This window comes from Leuresthes tenuis, unplaced genomic scaffold (assembly GCF_036924035.1).
Source record: "Leuresthes tenuis unplaced genomic scaffold, fLeuTen1.0.hap1 SCAF_176, whole genome shotgun sequence".
In the NCBI taxonomy this organism is placed as follows: Eukaryota; Metazoa; Chordata; class Actinopteri; order Atheriniformes; family Atherinopsidae; genus Leuresthes; species Leuresthes tenuis.
Genome location: NW_027325530.1, coordinates 1 through 25528, shown reverse-complemented (window position 1 = coordinate 25528; position 25528 = coordinate 1). Strand labels below are relative to the sequence as shown.

The 25528-nt window shown below is 42.1% G+C and overlaps 4 non-coding genes across 4 annotated transcripts; 2 read left to right on the top strand and 2 right to left on the bottom strand.

Moving 5' to 3' along the window:
* Nucleotides 1–4373: 4373 nt before the first annotated feature.
* Nucleotides 4374–4487, top strand: LOC140287909 (U5 spliceosomal RNA). Its single transcript, XR_011911855.1, has one exon. It is a non-coding gene; the product is annotated as a U5 spliceosomal RNA (small nuclear RNA).
* Nucleotides 4488–7614: 3127 nt separating this feature from the next.
* LOC140287912 (U2 spliceosomal RNA) lies at nucleotides 7615–7798 on the bottom strand. Its single transcript, XR_011911858.1, has one exon. It is a non-coding gene; the product is annotated as a U2 spliceosomal RNA (small nuclear RNA).
* A 308-nt stretch (nucleotides 7799–8106) lies between these two features.
* Nucleotides 8107–8220, bottom strand: LOC140287913 (U5 spliceosomal RNA). Its single transcript, XR_011911859.1, has one exon. It is a non-coding gene; the product is annotated as a U5 spliceosomal RNA (small nuclear RNA).
* Nucleotides 8221–23289: 15069 nt separating this feature from the next.
* On the top strand, nucleotides 23290–23403 carry LOC140287914 (U5 spliceosomal RNA). Its single transcript, XR_011911860.1, has one exon. It is a non-coding gene; the product is annotated as a U5 spliceosomal RNA (small nuclear RNA).
* The last annotated feature ends 2125 nt before the right edge of the window (nucleotides 23404–25528 follow it).

Below are 25528 nucleotides of genomic sequence, written 5' to 3'. Positions count from 1 at the left end.
GTTGGAAATTTTCAACCACTCTCATCCGAAGACCTCTCCTCCCGCTTTTGTTAATATATTTGAACTTTAGTCGGACATTCAAACCTTCTTGCAGCTGAACCACCTCCGCTCCCTGTTTTGATCATATATGGTCTGGCAATACTACCTTTTCTTACCCGTTTGTGAGTAATTATGGCTGGACATTCACACCTACTTGCAGCCGAACACAACCTCTCTCGCTTTTGATGATGTATGGACCGGCATTCTTACCTTTTCTAACACATTTTTCAGCAATTATGGTCGGAGATTCACACCTACTCACAGCCGAACAACTCCGCTCCCGCATTTGATGGTGTATAGTCGGGCATTCTCACCCTTTCTCATCAGCTTTTTCCAAATTATGATCTGACATTCACCCCTATTTGCAGTCGAACAGCTCTGCTCCCACTTTTGATTATGTATGGTTGGATATTCGAACCTTTTCTTAACTGCTTTTTACAAACTTTGGTTGGACGTTCACACCTTCTTGTAGCCGAACACATGCACTCCTGCTTTTGATGATGTATGGTTGGGCATTCGCACCTTTTTTTTACCCATTTTTCAGGTATTATGGGTGGACATTCACACCTTCTTGCAGCTGAACACCTCCTCTCCCACTTATGATCATGTGTGGTTTGATTTTCGAAAATTTTCTTTCATGTTTTCTAGCAATTATTGATGGACATTTAGACCTTCTTGCAGCTGAACACCACCTCTCCCGATTTTGATTATGTATGGACCGGCATTTTTACCTTTTCTAACACATTTTTCAGCAATTATGGTTGGAGATTCACACCTACTCACAGCCGAACAACTCCGCTACCGTATTTGATGGTGTATAGTCGGGCATTCTCACCCTTTCTCATCAGCTTTTTGCAAATTATGATCTGACATTCACACCTACTTCCAGTCGAACAGCTCTGCTCCCGCTTTTGATTATGTTTGGTTAGATATTCGAACCTTTTCTTAACTGCTTTTTACAAACTTTGGTCGGACGTTCACAATATCTTATTTGCAGCCGAACACCTCCGCTTCCGCTTTTGATGGTGTATATTCGGGCATACGAACCTTTTCTTACCCGCTTTTTACAAACCAAGGTCGGACTTTCACACCTTCTCTTAGCTGAACAACTCCGCTCCCTCTTTTGATTGTGTACAGTCGGGTAATTTAACCTTTTCTTACCCGCTTTTTACCATCTATGGTCGGACATTCACACCGTCTTACAGCGGAACACCTCCGCTCCCTCTTTTGATGATGTATGGTTAGGCATTCGCACCTTTTCTTACCCATTTTTCAGTAATTATGGGTAGACATTCACACCTTCTTGCAGCTGAACACCTCCTCTCCCGCTTATGATCATGTGCAGTTTGATATTCGAAGATTTTCTTTCATGTTTTCTAGCAATTATTGATGGACATTCCGACCGTCTTGCAGCTGAACACCTCCGCTCCCACTTTTGATGGTGTATAGTCGGGCTTTCGAGCCTTTTCTTCCCCGGTTTTTACAAATTATGGTTGGACATTCAGACCTTCTTGCAGCCGAAAACCTCCACTCCCTCTTTTGATCATACATTGTCGGGCATTCGCACCTTTTCTTACCCGCTTTTTACAAACCATGGTCGGACTTTCACACCTTTTAGTAGCCGAACAACTCCGCTCCCGCTATTGATTGTGTACAGTCGGGTATTTTAACCTTTTCTTACCCGCTTTTTACCAACTATGGTTGGACATTCACACCTTCTTACAGCAGAACACCTCCGCTCCCTGTTTTGATTATGCATGGTTTGACATTCGCACCTTCTCTCACCCGCCTTTTACTATGGTCGGCCATTCACAGCTTCCTCTCCACCATACTTGTATGGTGGGATATTCACACCCACTTCCATCCGAAGACCTCCGCCCCCACTTTTGTTGATATTTAGTCGGTCATTCGCACCTTACCCGCTTTTGGCAAACTATGGCCTTCTTGCAGCCGAACACCTCTGATCTCGCTTTTGATGATGTAAGGTTGGGCATTCAGACCTTGCTTCACCTGCTTTTCACCAAATATAGTCGGACATTCACACCTTCTTGCAGCCAAACGCTTCCGCTTTTAGTGTTCTATGAGGCATTCACATATTTTTTTTCACCGTATTTTATAGATTATGGTTGGAAATTCTCACCCACTCTCATCCGAAGACCTCTCCTCCCGCTTTTGTTAATATATAGTCGGGCATTCGAACCTTTTCTTACCCGCTTTTTACAAATTATGGTCGAACATTCACTCCTACTTGCAGCTGAATACTTCCGCTCCACCTTTTAGGTATGTATGGTTGGCATTTGCACCTCTTTTTATACTGATTGCTGAAGATTAAGTTGTTCTTTCTCAAACTACAAATTTTTTTTAATTGTTGAAACTTGATTTGAAGTGGATAAATAAGGAGGACAAACAGTTTTAAGTCAGGCTGATAGAAGGAATTCATTTTATAGCAAAATCTGTATTTCGTCATATGTCGAGAGATGCTTATTGCTGAAGAAGTTCTTTCTCATTCTACAAAGTACAACGTTGTTTATCGTTGAAACTTGATTAGACATGAATAAATATGAAGGACAAAGCAGTCTTAACTTGGTTTGAGTTAATGAATTCGTTTTATAGGAGAATCCGAATTCGTGCATAACTCATAAAATAGAGCTTATTTTCGGATTCCTGAAGAATGAGTCTGGTTCTTTCTCATAATACAAAGTTTGTTGTTTATTGTTGAAACTTCATCAGAAGTGAAGAAATAAATGAATGCCTATCAACAAATGTGGGATCTAAACTCTAGTGCTTCCTCTAAAATAATTTCCTTTCTCAATTTAGAAATGTGTGTGTGTAAGTCACAACACCCGTGACACCAAAACGGCTTTCTTTTCTCTACACTCTGCACTATGAGCACACACACCAAATCAGAAAGGCTTTTTTCTCTCTTTTCTACATTATGGACTGTGGGGACACAAAACCGCTCTCTCTCTTTTTTTTTTTTATCGTGTGCCAGGGCGTTGTCTCACGTATTAGATTATGCTTAAGATACGAATGGGTTTATCAGTCACATCAGAATCCATACATACTGATCCTCCCGTAATAAAATGGTCGGATCTTATCAAACACACTTTGTTTCGTGTGACAATCAAGTCAGCGAAACAGCGTATACACGTCAAGACACTGAATCAAGTTTGCCACAAGAACTCATAAGTTTGGCAGTATTGCTCTGCCGTCAGCAATCATACACCCATTTTATTTTCGTGAGACATGTGCAAGCACCTGTTCATCTACTGTTCTATCACTATGAATTAGTGATCTATTATCAATAAGGATACTTCTACAACTACTATCAAAGTATGTCCAGACTTCTTATGTTGTCAGTTGCTATATATGAATAAGTGGGTAGCTACTGACAAGCATTTCACAACCCTAACATATAACATTTCAGGACACACCACACAGTTAACAACCACAGTGAAGCGTGTCAAAGCCCAAACATGTAACATTCAACAGGACACTTACACAACACATTCAAATCAAACAGTCAGACAACATACAAGAACATATACCCCAGCCGGCATTGCTCCCTGCCTATTTTCGTACAGCACACTATGTGTGCGCACACCTTTATTCACAAACTCTTCAACTTATACTCTTTTACCGAAGCTGCTACAGCTCGATTGGCCGAATACCCTTTGATCCTATTTCGGTGAATTTGACATCTGCCTTACATATAACAGATTAGCGGTTTAGCAGTTTTAATTTAGTTTGAGTGAAGGAATTCATTTTATAGCAAAATCCGAAATCGTGAAGAACTCATGAAAGTAAGCTTATTCTCGGATTCCTGAAACTTTAGATTTTCTCTTTCTTTTACTGCAAAGTACAACGTTGTTTTTTTTGTTTAAATCTTTCTAGACATGGTAAATATTAAGGACAAAGCAGTTTTCACATAGTTTGAGTGAAGGAATTCATTTTATAGATAAAATCCCAAGAGTCTGCTGAGAAAAGAGAGTGAATGCGAAGTAGACTTTAACACGGCTATGGGAGCGAGCCGAGTGTGGGCTAACCGGGAGAATTGCTTGAAAGAAACGCGACACCGAATGAGCGATGAGAACAAAGCCTCAATACGGGATTCTCGTGGTGTTTTTGTTGCTGCCTTGTCTTTTGCACAGAGTAAAAGACAAGGCAGCCATCGAATAGGGCCCGATTGTTCCTGGTTGGTCAGCCGAGGAGCAATGGGGGGGGGGGGGGGGGGGGGGGGGGGGGAGCAAGCGTCTCAACCAAGCAAAGCTCACCATGGGGAAGGTGGCTATGCCAACTAGCCTGATGCCCTGCTCCCGCAGTGACGGATAATCGTACTCTGGTTTCTCTTCATGACGTACAAGTCTTTCGCCTTTTACTAAAGATTTCTGTGGAGAGCAGCACTAATGAGTTGTTTCTATTTTTGGCAGGCTTTACCTTTGCGGGTGAAGCCCTTTCTGTCTGTGCAAAAGAAATCTTCTTACTGTGCAGAGTGACTTCTCTGAGTAGAGTCGCCTTACTTGTTGCGACTGTGCCGATGTTCGAAGCTGGAATGCAAAGTTGTTGCTTGAATGGTGCTTGCTGGAGCGTGCGGGAGTGCAAAGTTATACCATTTAAAAGGGCTGAAGAGTGCTCAGTGCAGCGGGTGGGCGACACTCTGGCCACCTTGAAAACCGAGGTTACATCCACTACCAGGGGCAGCCCAAGTTCTGCCGCAAGTGTGGTGAGCATGGGCACCTGGTTGAGGCTTGTACCAAGGTGTTATGTGGGAAGAGCAGAGAAATTGGGCAAACTTTTGGAGAGTGTCCAAATGGCAGGAAATGTAATCTCTGTGGAGAATTAAATCACCTCTTCAGAGATTGCCCTAAATCTTTTGCCAACAAATTAAAGACGGTAAAGCCACAGTCAAGCCAACAAAGAGAAGGACCAAAGGTGGCAGTTGGTGAACAAAGTGAAGAGGTTGACCCAATAAATTCAAACTTCCCGCCAAAAGCTTGGATTGGAAGTGAGGAGCAAAAAGGGGAGGGGTCTGTAGAGGCCTCACCACTCAGTGTTGAAGTCTGTGAGAATTCACAGGCAGAGGGTGGAGCTACGCTAAATGAGGAGGAAGAGCAGACAGGTGAGTCTAGTGAAGATACTCACCTCCCTGAAGGTCAACAGCCGAAGAGGACGGCATCTGAGCCTCTGATTCCCCAGTGGTATCAGAGAAGAGGGGAAGGGTTAGGTCCCTTTCAGACAGTTCTTCAGTGGAAGAACCTAGAGTCTTCCCCTCCGACTCACCAAATGAGGTCTCCTTTTTAACTTCAGCTCTGCAATCAACCCCCAGGGACTCAAAGTTAAATGCAACATTGCGTCAGAGGCCAACACCGAGAGTCCGAAAAGGAAATATAGATCAGCCTACTCACTTTTCACCTAAAGAAATGAAGGAAGAGCTAGTTTCCCAAGAAATAACCTGTGTGTAATTTGTTTTGATAACTTAGAAAAACGAAAATGACATACCTACTTTCCTTTATGCTTTTAATGGTTCTCACCTTCTCAACACTAAATGTGAGAAGTGTGAAATCAAAGACAAGAGCCCAGAGTATTTTATCCTTCTTAGACTCCATAAAATCAGATGTGTTTTTAATACAAGAATGTGGACTACCTTTTTTAAAAAACCATAGACAATGGGAGGAAATGTGGCCCCATTTATCGATATGGAGTGGCTCAAATCAAAATAAAAATGATGGTGTGGCCATTCTAATTAAAAATCTGCATGTTCTGGTGAAAGGTAGCACAGTGGTGAGAGACGGACGGGCACTTTTAGCACACTTGAATTTTATGGGGCAAGACTTTAACCTCTTAAATATTTATGGTTTCAATGGAAAAAATTAAAGGTATGACCTTTTAGAAGATATACAGCTTTACATGCTAGGGCAAGTACCTTTAGTTGTAGGAGGGGGTTTTAACTGTATCTTGAGCAGGAAAGATAGAAAAAGAGCAGGGGTAGATTTTAAAGTGGATAAGACTTCGATTTTACTTCAGGGCATATGCAGGGATTTTAAGCTTACTGACTGTTTTAAAACCATGCATCCCAGAGAGGAGGGCTTCACCTGGTTTAGTCATGATGGCACCAGAGCCTCTCGCATTGATTATTTCTTTACTAGAGATTGCCCACCCACTGATGTTAGATTAACCCCTGTTTTCTTTTCAGACCACCTTATGCTCTCCTGCACCCTTTCACCCCCTTCTGGTGTGACGGTAGGAAGTGGTCTGTGGAAACTCAACTGTTCCCTGTTGGAGGATGAAATCATAGTCAGTCAGTACAGGGAATGTTATAAAGAGTGGCAGACCCTTCAAGACCTCTACGAAACACATGCACAATGGTGGGAAATGGTGAAGGAAACGACTTTTTTTAAACAGCAAGGTAAACGTAAAAAAAGGAAAGAGAATAGATGTATGATGGGACTACATAAACGCTTACAGCGCTACTTTAAACTAAATCAGTGTGGCATAGACTTTAAAGAAGAAATCAAAGATGTCAAAAAGGAAATGTCAGTTTCAGCAGAAATAAAGAGTAAAGGAATTTTTGTAAGAAGCAGGGAGCAGGAAATTGAGGAAGGTGAAAAATAAAGAAAGTTATAAATAAAAAGGAGTGTATTCAAAATCTAAAAAGAGAAGATGGGTTTTTAACAAAATCCACACAAGAGATGATTGAAACTGTACATACCTTTTATAGTAACATGTACAAAGAGAAACCAGTGCACTTGGAAACATCGGCAGAAATCTTAAAATTCGTTGACAAAACCGTAAAAGAGAATGCACACTTGACACAGAATTTTACTGCTTTAGAGTTAAAAAAATGCCTAACAGGTTTTAAGAGAAGTCGAGCTCCGGGTTTAGACGGGCTTCCTGCAGAATTCTATCTGACCTATTGGGACCTTTTATCATCAGACATTTTAGATGTTTTTAAAGATTTTGAAAAACTCGACCGACTGCCTGACAGTTTTAGAGTGGGAATAGTGACTCTACTTTATAAAAAAAATGATAAGACTGACCTAAAGAATTGGAGGCCCATCACACTTTTAAACTTTGACTGTAAACTTTTTAGCAAGGTTTTAGCGACACGGATGTCCTCTGTTTTAGAGGAGGTAATTCACCCAGACCAAACTTGTGCCATCTCAGGGAGACAACTCACCGACAGCCTCGTACTGATTCGAGACATCATTGATTACGCTAGAGACAGAAACACCCGGCTTGTCATCTTAAATTTAGACTTTGAAAAAGCATTTGATCGGGTCTCGCATCAATATCTCTTTCAGGTGTTGCAGCCATCGAAAAGGGCCCGATTGTTCCTACTTGGTGAGTTCCCCCACCACGGGAACACCGTATTGAGGCTTTGTTCTGACCACTCATTCGGTGTCGCGTTTCTTTCAAGCAATTCTCCCGGTTAGCCCGCACTCGGCTCGCTCCCAGAGCCGTGTTAAAGTCCACTTCGCATTCACTCTCTTTTCTCAGCAGATTAAAAGAAAGTTTCATCTTGGGCTCCCTGAAACTTCCATCCTGCACCGCTGTTTGCTTTTTCACAAGAGCAGAGGAGAGCGCACCGTTCCCAGCGGCACTGCAGTACCGGGTCGAGGCTTGGAGTGAACGGAGCAAGCTTCTTTTTCAACTCCTATTCTTAAAAATCCATTTAATATGTTGTCCTCGTATAGAGGACATATTAAACTGATAAGAACAGATACTACACTTGATCTTAGCCAAAAGGCCGAGAAGCGATAACTGTCCACTGTTTCAGGTCCGAGGGCCCTTGCTGGCACAATGCGCACTTGTAGCAATGTTCTTTTTATGGCCATAGGTGGCCAGAGTGTCACGTTGCACCTCCGCCCACCCGCTGCACTGAGCACTCTTCAGCCCTTTTAAATGGTATAACTTTGCACTCCCGCATGCTCCAGCAAGCACCATTCAAGCAACAACTTTGCACTCCAGCTTCGAACATCGGCACAGTCGCAACAAGTAAGGCGACTCTACTCAGAGAAGTCACTCTGCAAAGTAGCAAGATTTCTTTTGCACAGACAGAAAGGGCTTCACCCGCAAAGGTAAAGCCTGCCAATAATAGAAACAACTCATTAGTGCTGCTCTCCACGGAAGTCTTTAGTAAAAGGCGAAAGACTTGTATGTTATGAAGAGAAACCAGAGTACAATTATCCGTCACTGCGGGAGCAGGGCATCAGGCTAGTTGGTATAGCCACCTTCCCCATGGTGAGCTTTGCTTGGTTGAGACGCTTGCCCCCCCCCCCCCCCCCCCCCCCCCCTTGCTCCTCGGCTGACCAAGTAGGAACAATCGGGCCCTATTCGATGGCTGCCTTGTCTTTTACTCTATGCAAAAGACAAGGCAGCAACAAAAACACCACGAGAATCCCGTATTGAGGCTTTGTTCTGACCGCTCATTCGGTGTCGCGTTTCTTTCAAGCAATTCTCCCGGTTAGCCCACACTCGGCTCGCTCCCATAGCCGTGTTAAAGTCTACTTCACATTCACTCTCTTTTCTCAGCAGACTCTTGGGATTTTATCTATAAAATGAATTCCTTCACTCAAACTATGTGAAAACTGCTTTGTCCTTAATATTTACCATGTCTAGAAAGATTTAAACAAAAAAAACAACGTTGTACTTTGCAGTAAAAGAAAGAGCAAATCTAAAGTTTCAGGAATCCGAGAATAAGCTTACTTTCATGAGTTCTTCACGATTTCGGATTTTGCTATAAAATGAATTCCTTCACTCAAACTAAATTAAAACTGCTAAACCGCTAATCTGTTATATGTAAGGCAGATGTCAAATTCACTGAAATAGGATCAAAGGGTATTCGGCCAATCGAGCTGTAGCAGCTTCGGTAAAAGAGTATAAGTTGAAGAGTTTGTGAATAAAGGTGTGCGCACACATAGTGTGCTGTACGAAAATAGGCAGGGAGCAATGCCGGCTGGGGTATATGTTCTTGTATGTTGTCTGCCTGTTTGATTTGAATGTGTTGTGTAAGTGTCCTCTTGAATGTTACATGTTTGGGCTTTGACACGCTTCACTGTGGTTGTTAACTGTGTGGTGTGTCCTGAAATGTTATATGTTTGGGCTGTGTGACATGCTTAATGCTTGTCAGTAGCTACCCACTTATTCATATATAGCAACTGACAACATAAGAAGTCCTTGTAGAAGTATCCTTATTGATAATAGATCACTAATTCATAGTGATAGAACAGTAGATGAACAGGTGCTTGCACATGTCTCACGAAAATAAAATGGGTGTATGATTGCTGACGGCAGAGCAATACTGCCAAACTTATGAGTTCTTGTGGCAAACTTGATTCAGTGTCTTGACGTGTATACGCTGTTTCGCTGACTTGATTGTCACAAGAAACAAAGTGTGTTTGATAAGATCCGACCATTTTATTACGGGAGGATCAGTATGTATGGATTCTGATGTGACTGATAAACCCATTCGTATCTTAAGCATAATCTAATACGTGAGACAACGCCCTGGCACACGATAAAAAAAAAAAAGAGAGAGAGCGGTTTTGTGTCCCCACAGTCCATAATGTAGAAAAGAGAGAAAAAAGCCTTTCTGATTTGGTGTGTGTGCTCATAGTGCAGAGTGTAGAGAAAAGAAAGCCGTTTTGGTGTCACGGGTGTTGTGACTTACACACACACATTTCTAAATTGAGAAAGGAAATTATTTTAGAGGAAGCACTAGAGTTTAGATCCCACATTTGTTGATAGGCATTCATTTATTTCTTCACTTCTGATGAAGTTTCAACAATAAACAACAAACTTTGTATTATGAGAAAGAACCAGACTCATTCTTCAGGAATCCGAAAATAAGCTCTATTTTATGAGTTATGCACGAATTCGGATTCTCCTATAAAACGAATTCATTAACTCAAACCAAGTTAAGACTGCTTTGTGAGAAAGATGAGAAAGAACTTCTTCAGCAATAAGCATCTCTCGACATATGACGAAATACAGATTTTGCTATAAAATGAATTCCTTCTATCAGCCTGACTTAAAACTGTTTGTCCTCCTTATTTATCCACTTCAAATCAAGTTTCAACAATTAAAAAAAATTTGTAGTTTGAGAAAGAACAACTTAATCTTCAGCAATCAGTATAAAAAGAGGTGCAAATGCCAACCATACATACCTAAAAGGTGGAGCGGAAGTATTCAGCTGCAAGTAGGTGTGAATGTTCGACCATAATTTGTAAAAAGCGGGTAAGAAAAGGTTCGAATGCCCGACTATATATTAACAAAAGCGGGAGGAGAGGTCTTCGGATGAGAGTGGGTGAGAATTTCCAACCATAATCTATAAAATACGGTGAAAAAAAATATGTGAATGCCTCATAGAACACTAAAAGCGGAAGTGTTCGGCTGCAAGAAGGTGTGAATGTCCGACTATATTTGGTGAAAAGCAGGTGAAGCAAGGTCTGAATGCCCAACCTTACATCATCAAAAGCGAGATCAGAGGTGTTTGGCTGCAAGAAGGCCATAGTTTGCCAAAAGCGGGTAAGGTGCGAATGACCGACTAAATATCAACAAAAGTGGGGGCGGAGGTCTTCGGATGCAAGTGGGTGTGAATATCCCACCATACAAGTATGGTGGAGAGGAAGCTGTGGATGGCCGACCATAGTAAAAGGCGGGTGAGAGAAGGTGCGAATGTCAAACCATACATAATCAAAACAGGGAGCGGAGGTGTTCTGCTGTAAGAAGGTGTGAAAGTCCGACCATGGTTTGTAAAAAGCGGGTAAGAAAAGGTGCGAATGCCCGACAATGTATGATCAAAAGAGGGAGTGGAGGTTTTCGGCTGCAAGAAGGTCTGAATGTCCAACCATAATTTGTAAAAACCGGGGAAGAAAAGGCTCGAAAGCCCGACTATACACCATCAAAAGTGGGAGCGGAGGTGTTCAGCTGCAAGACGGTCTGAATGTCCATCAATAATTGCTAGAAAACATGAAAGAAAATTTTCGAATATCAAACTGCACATGATCTTAAGCAGGAGAGGAGGTGTTCAGCTGCAAGAAGGTGTGAATGTCTACCCATAATTACTGAAAAATGGGTAAGAAAAGGTGCGAATGCCTAACCATACATCATCAAAAGAGGGAGCGGAGGTGTTCCGCTGTAAGACGGTGTGAATGTCCGACCATAGATGGTAAAAAGCGGGTAAGAAAAGGTTAAATTACCAGACTGTACACAATCAAAAGAGGGAGCGGAGTTGTTCAGCAAAGAGAAGGTGTGAAAGTCCGACCTTGGTTTGTAAAAAGCGGGTAAGAAAAGGTTCGTATGCCCGAATATACACCATCAAAAGCGGAAGCGGGGGTGTTCGGCAGCAAGATATTGTGAACGTCCGACCAAAGTTTGTAAAAAGCAGTTAAGAAAAGGTTCGAATATCTAACCAAACATAAGAATGAGTCTTTTCCGCTTTAGAATGCCCGACTATAGACCATCAAATGCGGGAGCGGAAGTGTTCGGCTCTGAGTAGGTGTGAATGTCCGACCATAATTGCTGAAGAATGTGTTAGAAAAGGTAAGAATGCTGGACCATACATCATCAAAAGCGGTAGAGGTGGTGTTCGGCTGCAAAAAGGTGTGATTGTTCGACTAAAGTTTGTAAAAAGTGGGTAAGACAAGGTGCGAATGCCTGACAATGTATGATCAAAAGCGGGAGCGGAGGTGTTCAGCTGCAAGAAGGTCTACATGTCCATCAATAATTGCTAGAAAACATGAAAGAAACTTTTCGAAAATCAAACCGCACATGATCATAAGTGGGATAGGAGGTGTTCAGCTGCAAGGTGTGAATGTCCACCCATAATTCCTGAAAAATGGGCAAAAAAAAGGTGTGAATGCCCAACCATACATCATCAAAAGCAGGAGTGGAAGTGTTCGGCTACAAGAAGGTGTGAACGTCCAACCAAAATATGTAAAAAGAAGTTAAGAAAAGGTTCGAATATCCAACCAAACATAATCAAAAGCGGGAGCAGAGCTGTTCGACTGCAAGTAGGTGTGAATGTCAGATCATAATTTGCAAAAAGCTGATGAGAAAGGGTGAGAATGCCCGACTATACATCATCAAATGCGGGAGCGGAGTTGTTCGGCTGTGAGTAGGTGTGAATCTCCGACCATAATTGCTGAAAAATGTGTTAGAAAAGGTAAAAATGCCGGTCCATACATCATCAAAAGCGAGAGAGGTTGTGTTCGGCTGCAAGTAGGTGTGAATGTCCAGCCATAATTACTCACAAACGGGTAAGAAAAGGTAGTATTGCCAGACCATATATGATCAAAACAGGGAGCGGAGGAGGTTCAGCTGCAAGAAGGTTTGAATGTCAAACTAAAGTTCAAATATATTAACAAAAGCGGGAGGAGAGGTCTTCGGATGAAAGTGGTTGAAAATTTCCAACCATAATGTATAAAATGCGGTGAAAAAAAAGGTGTGATAGAACACTAAAAGGTGGAGCGGAAGTGTTCGGCTGCAAGAAGGTGTGAATGTCCGACTATATTTGGTGAAAAGCAGGTGAAGCAAGGTCTGAATGCCCAACCTTACATCATCAAAATTAAGATCAGAGTTGTTTGGCTGCAAGAAGGCCATAGTTTGCAAAATGCGGGTAAGGTGCGAATGTCCGACTAAATATCAACAAAATTTGGGGCGGAGGTTTTCGGATGCAAGTGGGTGTGAATATCCCACCATACAAGTATGGTGGAGAGGAAGCTGTGAATAGCCGACCATAGTTTGGAAAAAGCGGGTAAGAAAAGGTTTGAATGCCCGAACATACACCATCAATAGAGGGAGCGGAGGTGTTCCGCTGTACGAAGGTGTGAATGTCCGACCATACTTGGTAAAAAGCGGGTAAGAAAAGGTTAAAATTCCCGACTGTACACCATCAAAAGCGGAAGCGGAGGTGTTCGGCGGCAAGATATTGTGAACGTCCGACCAAAGTTTGTAAAAAGCAGTTAAGAAAAGGTTCGAATATCTAACCAAACATAATCAAAAGCGGGAGCAGAGCTGTTCGACTGGAAGTAGGTGTGAATGTCAGATCATAATTTGCAAAAAGCTGATGAGAAAGGGTGAGAATGCCCGACTATACACCATCAAATGCGGGAGCGGAGTTGTTCGGCTGTGAGTAGGTGTGAATCTCCAACCATAATTGCTGAAAAATGTGTTAGAAAAGGTAAAAATGCCGGTCCATACATCATCAAAATCGGGAGAGGTGGTGTTCAGCTGCAAGAAGGTCTACATGTCCATCAATAATTGCTAGAAAACATGAAAGAAAATTTTCGAAAATCAAACCACACATGATCATAAGTGGGAGAGGAGGTGTTCAGCTGCAAGAAGGTGTGAATGTCCACCCATAATACCTGAAAAATGGGTAAAAAAAAGGTGCGAATGCCCAACCATACATCATCAAAAGAAGGAGTGCATGTGTTCGGCTACAAGAAGGTGTGAACGTCCAACCAAAGTTTGTAAAAAGCAGTTAAGAAAAGGTTCGAATATCCAACCATACATAATCAAAATCGGGAGCAGAGCTGTTCGACTGCAAGTAGGTGTGAATGTCAGATCATAATTTGCAAAAAGCTGATGAGAAAGGGTGAGAATGCCCGACTATACACCATCAAATGCGGGAGCGGAGTTGTTCGGCTGTGAGTAGGTGTGAATCTCCAACCATAATTGCTGAAAAATGTGTTAGAAAAGGTAAGAATGCCGGTCCATACATCATCAAAAGCGAGAGAGGTTGTGTTCGGCTGCAAGTAGGTGTGAATGTCCAGCCATAATTACTCACAAACGGGTAAGAAAAGGTAGTATTGCCAGACCATATATGATCAAAACAGGGAGCGGAGGTGGTTCAGCTGCAAGAAGGTTTGAATGTCCGACTAAAGTTCAAATATATTAACAAAAGCGGGAGGAGAGGTCTTCGGATGAGAGTGGTTGAAAATTTCCAACCATAATGTATAAAATGCGGTGAAAAAAAGGTGTGATAGAACACTAAAAGGTGGAGCGGAAGTGTTCGGCTGCAAGAAGGTGTGAATGTCCGACTATATTTGGTGAAAAGCAGGTGAAGCAAGGTCTGAATGCCCAACCTTACATCATCAAAAGCGAGATCAGAGGTGTTTGGCTGCAAGAAGGCCATAGTTTGCCAAAAGCGGGTAAGGTGCGAATGTCCGACTAAATATCAACAAAATTTGGGCCGGAGGTCTTCGGATGCAAGTGGGTGTGAATGTCCGACTATATTTGGTGAAAAGCAGGTGAAGCAAGGTCTGAATGCCCAACCTTACATCATCAAAAGCGAGATCAGAGGTGTTTGGCATTAAGAAGGCCATAGTTTGCCAAAAGCGGGTAAGGTGCGAATGACCGACTAAATATCAACAAAAGTGGGGGCGGAGGTCTTCGGATGCAAGTGGGTGTGAATATCCCACCATACAAGTATGGTGGAGAGGAAGCTGTGAATGGCCGACCATAGTAAAAGGCGGGTGAGAGAAGGTGCGAATGTCAAACCATACATAATCAAAACAGGGAGCGGAGGTGTTCTGCTGTAAGAAGGTGTGAATGTCCAACCATAGTTGGTAAAAAGCGGGTAAGAAAAGGTTAAAATACCCGACTGTACACAATCAATAGCGGGAGCGGAGTTGTTCGGCTACTAAAAGGTGTGAAAGTCCGACCATGGTTTGTAAAAAGCGGGTAAGAAAAGGTGCGAATGCCCGACAATGTATGATCAAAAGAGGGAGTGGAGGTTTTCGGCTGCAAGAAGGTCTGAATGTCCAACCATAATTTGTAAAAACCGGGGAAGAAAAGGCTCGAAAGCCCGACTATACACCATCAAAAGTGGGAGCGGAGGTGTTCAGCTGCAAGACGGTCTGAATGTCCATCAATAATTGCTAGAAAACATGAAAGAAAATTTTCGAATATCAAACTGCACATGATCATAAGCGGGAGAGGAGGTGTTCAGCTGCAAGAAGGTGTGAATGTCTACCCATAATTACTGAAAAATGGGTAAGAAAAGGTGCGAATGCCTAACCATACATCATCAAAAGAGGGAGCGGAGGTGTTCCGCTGTAAGACGGTGTGAATGTCCGACCATAGATGGTAAAAAGCGGGTAAGAAAAGGTTAAATTACCCGACTGTACACAATCAAAAGAGGGAGCGGAGTTGTTCAGCTAAGAGAAGGTGTGAAAGTCCGACCTTGGTTTGTAAAAAGCGGGTAAGAAAAGGTTCGTATGCCCGAATATACACCATCAAAAGCGGAAGCGGAGGTGTTCGGCTGCAAGATATTGTGAACGTCCGACCAAAGTTTGTAAAAAGCAGTTAAGAAAAGGTTCGAATATCTAACCAAACATAATCAAAAGCGGGAGCAGAGCGGTTCGACTGGAAGTAGGTGTGAATGTCAGATCATAATTTGCAAAAAGCTGATGAGAAAGGGTGAGAATGCCCGACTATACACCATCAAATGCGGGAGCGGAGTTGTTCGGCTGTGAGTAGGTGTGAATCTCCAACCATAATTGCTGAAAAATGTGTTAGAAAAGGTAAAAATGCCGGTCCATACATCATCAAAATCGGGAGAGGTGGTGTTCAGCTGCAAGAAGGTCTACATGTCCATCAATAATTGCTAGAAAACATGAAAGAAAATTTTCGAAAATCAAACCACACATGATCATAAGTGGGAGAGGAGGTGTTCAGCTGCAAGAAGGTGTGAATGTCCACCCATAATACCTGAAAAATGGGTAAAAAAAAAGGTGCGAATTCCCAACCATACATCATCAAAAGCAGGAGTGCATGTGTTCGGCTACAAGAAGGTGTGAACGTCCAACCAAAGTTTGTAAAAAGCAGTTAAGAAAAGGTTCGAATATCCAACCATACATAATCAAAAGCGGGAGCAGAGCTGTTCGACTGCAAGTAGTTGTGAATGTCAGATCATAATTTGCAAAAAGCTGATGAGAAAGGGTGAGAATTGCCCGACTATACACCATCAAATGCGGGAGCGGAGTTGTTCGGCTGTGAGTAGGTGTGAATCTCCGACCATAATTGCTGAAAAATGTGTTAGAAAAGGTAAGAATGCCGATCCATACATCATCAAAAGCGAGAGAGGTTGTGTTCGGCTGCAAGTAGGTGTGAATGTCCAGCCATAATTACTCACAAACGGGTAAGAAAAGGTAGTATTGCCAGACCATATATGATCAAAACAGGGAGCGGAGGTGGTTCAGCTGCAAGAAGGTTTGAATGTCAAACTAAAGTTCAAATATATTAACAAAAGCGGGAGGAGAGGTCTTCGGATGAAAGTGGTTGAAAATTTCCAACCATAATGTATAAAATGCGGTGAAAAAAAAGGTGTGATAGAACACTAAAAGGTGGAGCGGAAGTGTTCGGCTGCAAGAAGGTGTGAATGTCCGACTATATTTGGTGAAAAGCAAGTGAAGCAAGGTCTGAATGCCCAACCTTACATCATCAAAAGCAAGATCAGAGTTGTTTGGCTGCAAGAAGGCCATAGTTTGCCAAAAGCGGGTAAGGTGCGAATGTCCGACTAAATATCAACAAAATTTGGGGCGGAGGTTTTCGGATGCAAGTGGGTGTGAATATCACACCATACAAGTATGGTGGAGAGGAAGCTGTGAATAGCCGACCATAGTTTGGAAAAAGCGGGTAAGAAAAGGTTTGAATGCCCGAACATACACCATCAAAAGAGGGAGCGGAGGTGTTCCGCTGTACGAAGGTGTGAATGTCCGACCATACTTGGTAAAAAGCGGGTAAGAAAAGGTTAAAATACCCGACTGTACACAATCAATAGCGGGAGCGGATGTGTTCGGCTACAAGAAGGTGTGACAGTCCGACCATGGTTTGTAAAAAGCGGGTAAGAAAAGGTGCGAATGTCCGACAATGTATGATCAAAAGAGAGAGCGGAGGTTTTCGGATACACGAAGGTTTGAATATCCTACCATAGTTTGTAAATAGCAGGTAAGAAAAGGTTCGAATGCCCGACTATACACCATAAAAAGCGGGAGCGGAGGTGTTCCGCTGTAAGACGGTGTGAATGTCCAACCATAGTTGGTAAAAAGCGGGTAAGAAAAGTTAAAATACCCGACTGTACACAATCAATAGCGGGAGCGGAGTTGTTCGGCTACAAGAAGGTGTGAAAGTCCGACCATGGTTTGTAAAAAGCGGGTAAGAAAAGGTTTGAATGCCCGAACATACACCATCAAAAGAGGGAGCGGAGGTGTTCCGCTGTAAGACGGTGTGAATGTCCGACCATACTTGGTAAAAAGCGGGTAAGAAAAGGTTAAAATTCCCGACTGTACACAATCAATAGCGGGAGCGGATGTGTTCGGTTACAAGAAGGTGTGAAAGTCTGACTATAGTTTGTAAAAAGCGGGTAAGACAAGGTGCGAATGCCCAACAATGTATGATCAAAAGAGAGAGCGGAGGTGTTCGGCTGCAAGGTCTGAATGTCCAACCATAATTTGTAAAAACCGGGTAAGAAAAGGCTCGAAAGCCCGACTATCCATCATCAAAAGCGGGAGCGGAGGTGTTCAGCTGCAAGAAGGTGTGAATGTTCGACTAAAGTTTGTAAAAAGCTGGTAAGACAAGGAGCGATGTCCCGACATTGTATGATCAAAAGCGGGAGCGGAGGTGTCCAGCTGTGAGTAGGTGTGATTGTCCGACCATAATTGCTGAAAAATGTGTTAGAAAAGGTAAGAATACTGGACCATACATCATCAAAAGCGGGAGAGGTGGTGTTCGGCTGCAAGAAGGTGTGAAAGTCCGACAATGGTTTGTAAAAAGCGGGTAATAAAAGGTTCGAATGCCCGAATATACATCATCAAAAGCGGAAGCGGAGGTGTTCGGATGCAAGAAGGTGTGAACGTCCAACCAAAGTTTGTAAAAAGCAGTGAAAAGCGAGAAAAAGCATTTCGTGAGTTCCGCATGATTTGGGATTTTGCTTATAAAATGCATTACTTCACTCAAACTATGTTAAAACTGATTTGTCCTTCATATTTACCATGTCTAGACATATTTAAACAAAAAAACAACGTTGTACTTTGCAGTAAAAGAAAGAGCAAATCTTAAGTTTCAGGAATCCGAGTATAAGCCTGCTTTCATGAGTTCTGCACGATTTCGGATTTTGCTATAAAATGAATTGCTTTGCTCAAACCAAGTTAAAACTGCTTTGTCCTTCCATATTCATCAATGTCTAGATCGACTTCAACAAAGAAAAACATTGGACTTTGCAGTAGAAGAAGTTGAAATCCATCTACACATTGATAAATATGAAGGACAAAGCAGTTCCCACTTGCCCATAAGAAAATAAGCTTATTCTCGGATTCCTGATCCTTCAGTGTTGCTCTTTCTTCTACTGCAAAATACAATGTTGTTCTTTGTTGAAGTCGATCTAGACATTGATAAATATGAAGGAAAAAGCAGTTTTAACTTGGTTTGAGTGAATTAATTCATTTTATACATAAAATCCGAAATCGTGCAGAACTCATGAAAATAAGCTTATTCTTGGATTCCTAAAACTTTTGATTTGCTCTTTCTTTTATTGCAAAGTACAACGTTGTTTTTTTGTTTAAATCTATCGAGACATTGATAAATATGAAGGTAAAAGCCGTTTTAACATAGTTTGAGTGAAGGAATTAATTTTATAGATATATTTTTTATTTTCTAACACATTTTTCAGCAATTATGGTCGGAGATTCACACCTACTCACAGCCGAACAACTCCGCTCCCGCATTTGATGGTGTATAGTTGGGCATTCTCACCCTTTCTCATCAGCTTTTTGCAAATTATGATCTGACATTCACACCTACTTGCAGTCGAAAAGCTCTGCTCCCGCTTTTGATTATGTATGGTTGGATATTCGAACCTTTTCTTAACTGCTTTTTACATATTTTGGTTGGACGTTCACACCTTCTTGTAGCCGAACACTTCCATTCCTGCTTTTGATGATGTATGGTTGGGCATTCACACCTTTTTTTTGCCCATTTTTCAGGAATTATGGGTGGACATTCACACCTTGCAGCTGAACACCTCCTATCCCACTTATGATCATGTGTGGTTTGATTTTCGAAAAGTTTCTTTCATGTTTTCTAGCAATTATTGATGGACATGTAGACCTTCTTGCAGCTGAACACCTCCGCTCCCGCTTATGATCATACATTGTCAGGCATTCGCACCTTGTCTTACCCACTTTTTACAAACTTTAGTCGAACAGTCACACCTACTTGCAGCCGAACACAACCTCTCTCGCTCAATGATGATGTATGGACCGGCATTTTTACCTTTTCTAACACATTTTTCAGCAATTATGGTCGGAGATTCACACCTACTCACAGCCGAACAACTCCGCTCCCGCATTTGATGGTGTATAGTCGGGCATTCTCACCCTATCTCATCAGCTTTTTGCAAATTATGATCTGACATTCACACCTACTTGCCGTCGAAAAGCTCTGCTCCCGCTTTTGATTATGTTTGGTTGGATATTCGAACCTTTTCTTAACTGCTTTTTACAAACTTTGGTTGGACGTTCACACCTTCTTGTAGCCGAACACATGCACTCCTGCTTTTGATGATGTATGGTTGGGCATTCGCACCTTTTTTTTACCCATTTTTCAGGTATTATGGGTGGACATTCACACCTTCTTGCAGCTGAACACCTCCTCTCCCACTTATGATCATGTGTGGTTTGATTTTCGAAAATTTTCTTTCATGTTTTCTAGCAATTATTGATGGACATTTAGACCTTCTTGCAGCTGAACACCACCTCTCCCGATTTTGATTATGTATGGACAGGCATTCTTACCTTTTCTAACACATTTTTCAGCAATTATGGTTGGAGAATCACACCTACTCACGGCCGAACAACTCCGCTACCGCATTTGATGGTGTATAGTCGGGCATTCTCACCCTTTCTCATCAGCTTTTTGCAAATTATTCTCTGACATTCACACCTACTTGCAGTCGAACACCTTCTCATCCGCTTTTGATTATGTTTGGTTAGATATTCGAACCTTTTCTTAACTGCTTTTTTACAAACTTTGGTCGGACGTTCACACCTTCTTGCAGCCGAACACCTACGCTTCCGGTTTTGATAGTGTATATTCGGGCATACGAACCTTTTCTTACCCGCTTTTTACCAACTATGATCGGACATTCACACCGTCTTACAGCCGAACACCTCCGCTCCCTCTTTTGATGGTGTATGTTCGGGCATTCGAACCTTTTCTTACCCGCTTTTTACAAACCAGGATCGGACTTTCACACCTTTTAGTAGCCGAAAACCTCCGCTCCCGCTATTGATTGTGTAGAGTCGGGTATTTTAACCTTTTCTTACCCGCTTTTTACCAACTATTGTCGGACATTCACACCGTCTTAGAGCGGAACACCTCCTCTCCCGCTTATGATCATGTACGGTTTGATGTTCGAAAATTTACTTTCTTGTTTTAAAGCAATTATTGATGGACATTCAAACCTTCTTTTTGATGGTGTATAGTCGGGCTTTCGAGCCTTTTCTTCCCGGTTTTTACAAACCATGGTCGGACTTTCACACCTTCTTGTAGCCGAACAACTCCGCTCCCGCTATTGATTGTGTACAGTCGGGTATTTTAACCTTTTCTTACCCGCTTTTTACCAACTATGGTTGGACATTCACACCTTCTTACAGCAGAACACCTCCGCTCCCTGTTTTGATTATGTATGGTTTGACATTCGCACCTTCTCTCACCCGCCTTTTACTATGGTCGGCCATTCACAGCTTCGTCTCCACCATACTTGTATGGTGGGATATTCACACCCACTTCCATCCGAAGACCTCCGCCCCCACTTTTGTTGATATTTAGTCGGTCATTCGCACCTTACCCGCTTTTGGCAAACTATGGCCTTCTTGCAGCCGAACACCTCTGATCTCGCTTTTGATGATGTAAGGTTGGGCATTCAGACCTTGCTTCACCTGCTTTTCACCAAATATAGTCGGACATTCACACCTTCTTGCAGCCAAACGCTTCCGCTTTTAGTGTTCTATGAGGCATTCACATATTTTTTTTCACTGTATTTTATAGATTATGGTTGGAAATTCTCACCCACTCTCATCCGAAGACCTCTCCTCCCGCTTTTGTTTATATATAGTCGGGCATTCGAACCTTTTCTTACCCGCTTTTTACAAATTATGGTCGAACATTCACTCCTACTTGCAGCTGAATACTTCCGCTCCACCTTTTAGGTATGTATGGTTGGCATTTGCACCTCTTTTTATACTGATTGCTGAAGATTAAGTTGTTCTTTCTCAAACTACAAATTTTTTTTAATTGTTGAAACTTGATTTGAAGTGGATAAATAAGGAGGACAAACAGTTTTAAGTCAGGCTGATAGAAGGAATTAATTTTATAGCAAAATCTGTATTTCGTCATATGTCGAGAGATGCTTATTGCTGAAGAAGTTCTTTCTCATTCTACAAAGTACAACGTTGTTTATCGTTGAAACTTGATTAGACATGAATAAATATGAAGGACAAAGCAGTCTTAACTTGGTTTGAGTTAATGAATTCGTTTCATAGGAGAATCCGAATTCGTGCATAACTCATAAAATAGAGCTTATTTTCGGATTCCTGAAGAATGAGTCTGGTTCTTTCTCATAATACAAAGTTTGTTGTTTATTGTTGAAACTTCATCAGAAGTGAAGAAATAAATGAATGCCTATCAACAAATGTGGGATCTAAACTCTAGTGCTTCCTCTAAAATAATTTCCTTTCTCAATTTAGAAATGTGTGTGTGTAAGTCACAACACCCGTGACACCAAAACGGCTTTCTTTTCTCTACACTCTGCACTATGAGCACACACACCAAATCAGAAAGGCTTTTTTCTCTCTTTTCTACATTATGGACTGTGGGGACACAAAACCGCTCTCTCTCTTTTTTTTTTTATCGTGTGCCAGGGCGTTGTCTCACGTATTAGATTATGCTTAAGATACGAATGGGTTTATCAGTCACATCAGAATCCATACATACTGATCCTCCCGTAATAAAATGGTCGGATCTTATCAAACACACTTTGTTTCTTGTGACAATCAAGTCAGCGAAACAGCGTATACACGTCAAGACACTGAATCAAGTTTTGATAAGTTTGGCAGTATTGCTCTGCCGTCAGCAATCATACACCCATTTTATTTTCGTGAGACATGTGCAAGCACCTGTTCATCTACTGTTCTATCACTATGAATTAGTGATCTATTATCAATAAGGATACTTCTACAACTACTATCAAAGTATGTCCAGACTTCTTATGTTGTCAGTTGCTATATATGAATAAGTGGGTAGCTACTGACAAGCATTAAGCATGTCACACAGCCCAAACATATAACATTTCAGGACACACCACACAGTTAACAACCACAGTGAAGCGTGTCAAAGCCCAAACATGTAACATTCAACAGGACACTTACACAACACATTCAAATCAAACAGGCAGACAACATACAAGAACATATACCCCAGCCGGCATTGCTCCCTGCCTATTTTCGTACAGCACACTATGTGTGCGCACCACCTTTATTCACAAACTCTTCAACTTATACTCTTTTACCGAAGCTGCTACAGCTCGATTGGCCGAATACCCTTTGATCCTATTTCGGTGAATTTGACATCTGCCTTACATATAACAGATTAGCGGTTTAGCAGTTTTAATTTAGTTTGAGTGAAGGAATTCATTTTATAGCAAAATCCGAAATCGTGAAGAACTCATGAAAGTAAGCTTATTCTCGGATTCCTGAAACTTTAGATTTGCTCTTTCTTTTACTGCAAAGTACAACGTTGGTTTTTTTTGTTTAAATCTTTCTAGACATGGTAAATATTAAGGACAAAGCAGTTTTCACATAGTTTGAGTGAAGGAATTCATTTTATAGATAAAATCCCAAGAGTCTGCTGAGAAAAGAGAGTGAATGCGAAGTAGACTTTAACACGGCTATGGGAGCGAGCCGAGTGTGGGCTAACCGGGAGAATTGCTTGAAAGAAACGCGACACCGAATGAGCGATCAGAACAAAGCCTCAATACGGGATTCTCGTGGTGTTTTTGTTGCTGCCTTGTCTTTTGCACAGAGTAAAAGACAAGGCAGCCATCGAATAGGGCCCGATTGTTCCTAGTTGGTCAGCCGAGGAGCAAGGGGGGGGGGGGAGCAAGCGTCTCAACCAAGCAAAGCTCACCATGGGGAAGGTGGCTATGCCAACTAGCCTGATGCCCTGCTCCCGCAGTGACGGATAATCGTACTCTGGTTTCTCTTCATAACGTACAAGTCTTTCGCCTTTTACTAAAGATTTCTGTGGAGAGCAGCACTAATGAGTTGTTTCTATTTTTGGCAGGCTTTACCTTTGCGGGTGAAGCCCTTTCTGTCTGTGCAAAAGAAATCTTCTTACTGTGCAGAGTGACTTCTCTGAGTAGAGTCGCCTTACTTGTTGCGACTGTGCCGATGTTCGAAGCTGGAGTGCAAAGTTGTTGCTTGAATGGTGCTTGCTGGAGCGTGCGGGAGTGCAAAGTTATACCATTTAAAAGGGCTGAAGAGTGCTCAGTGCAGCGGGTGGGCGACACTCTGGCCACCTTGAAAACCGAGGTTACATCCACTACCAGGGGCAGCCCAAGTTCTGCCGCAAGTGTGGTGAGCATGGGCACCTGGTTGAGGCTTGTACCAAGGTGTTATGTGGGAAGAGCAGAGAAATTGGGCAAACTTTTGGAGAGTGTCCAAATGGCAGGAAATGTAATCTCTGTGGAGAATTAAATCACCTCTTCAGAGATTGCCCTAAATCTTTTGCCAACAAATTAAAGACGGTAAAGCCACAGTCAAGCCAACAAAGAGAAGGACCAAAGGTGGCAGTTGGTGAACAAAGTGAAGAGGTTGACCCAATAAATTCAAACTTCCCGCCAAAAGCTTGGATTGGAAGTGAGGAGCAAAAAGGGGAGGGGTCTGTAGAGGCCTCACCACTCAGTGTTGAAGTCTGTGAGAATTCACAGGCAGAGGGTGGAGCTACGCTAAATGAGGAGGAAGAGCAGACAGGTGAGTCTAGTGAAGATACTCACCTCCCCGAAGGTCAACAGCCAAAGAGGACGGCATCTGAGCCTCTGATTCCCCAGTTGTATCAGAGAAGAGGGGAAGGGTTAGGTCCCTTTCAGACAGTTCTTCAGTGGAAGAACCTAGAGTCTTCCCCTCCGACTCACCAAATGAGGTCTCCTTTTTAACTTCAGCTCTGCAATCAACCCCCAGGGACTCAAAGTTAAATGCAACATTGCGTCAGAGGCCAACACCGAGAGTCCGAAAAGGAAATATAGATCACCCTACTCACTTTTCACCTAAAGAAATGAAGGAAGAGCCAGTTTCCCAAGAAATAACCTGTGTGTAATTTGTTTTGATAACTTAGAAAAACGAAAATGACATACCTACTTTCCTTTATGCTTTTAATGGTTCTCACCTTCTCAACACTAAATGTGAGAAGTGTGAAATCAAAGACAAGAGCCCAGAGTATTTTATCCTTCTTAGACTCCATAAAATCAGATGTGTTTTTAATACAAGAATGTGGACTACCTTTTTTAAAAAACCATAGACAATGGGAGGAAATGTGGCCCCATTTATCGATATGGAGTGGCTCAAATCAAAATAAAAATGATGGTGTGGCCATTCTAATTAAAAATCCGCATGTTATGGTGAAAGGTAGCACAGTGGTGAGAGACGGACGGGCACTTTTAGCACACTTGAATTTTATGGGGCAAGACTTTAACCTCTTAAATATTTATGGTTTCAATGGAAAAAATGAAAGGTATGACCTTTTAGAAGATATACAGCTTTACATGCTAGGGCAAGTACCTTTAGTTGTAGGAGGGGATTTTAACTGTATCTTGAGCAGGAAAGATAGAAAAAGAGCAGGGGTAGATTTTAAAGTGGATAAGACTTCGATTTTACTTCAGGGCATATGCAGGGATTTTAAGCTTACTGACTGTTTTAAAACCATGCATCCCAGAGAGGAGGGCTTCACCTGGTTTAGTCATGATGGCACCAGAGCCTCTCGCATTGATTATTTCTTTACTAGAGATTGCCCACCCACTGATGTTAGATTAACCCCTGTTTTCTTTTCAGACCACCTTATGCTCTCCTGCACCCTTTCACCCCCTTCTGGTGTGACGGTAGGAAGTGGTCTGTGGAAACTCAACTGTTCCCTGTTGGAGGATGAAATCATAGTCAGTCAGTACAGGGAATGTTATAAAGAGTGGCAGACCCTTCAAGACCTCTACGAAACACATGCACAATGGTGGGAAATGGTGAAGGAAACGACCCAGACTTTTTTTAAACAGCAAGGTAAACGTAAAAAAAGGAAAGAGAATAGATGTATGATGGGACTACATAAACGCTTACAGCGCTACTTTAAACTAAATCAGTGTGGCATAGACTTTAAAGAAGAAATCAAAGATGTCAAAAAGGAAATGTCAGTTTCAGCAGAAATAAAGAGTAAAGGAATT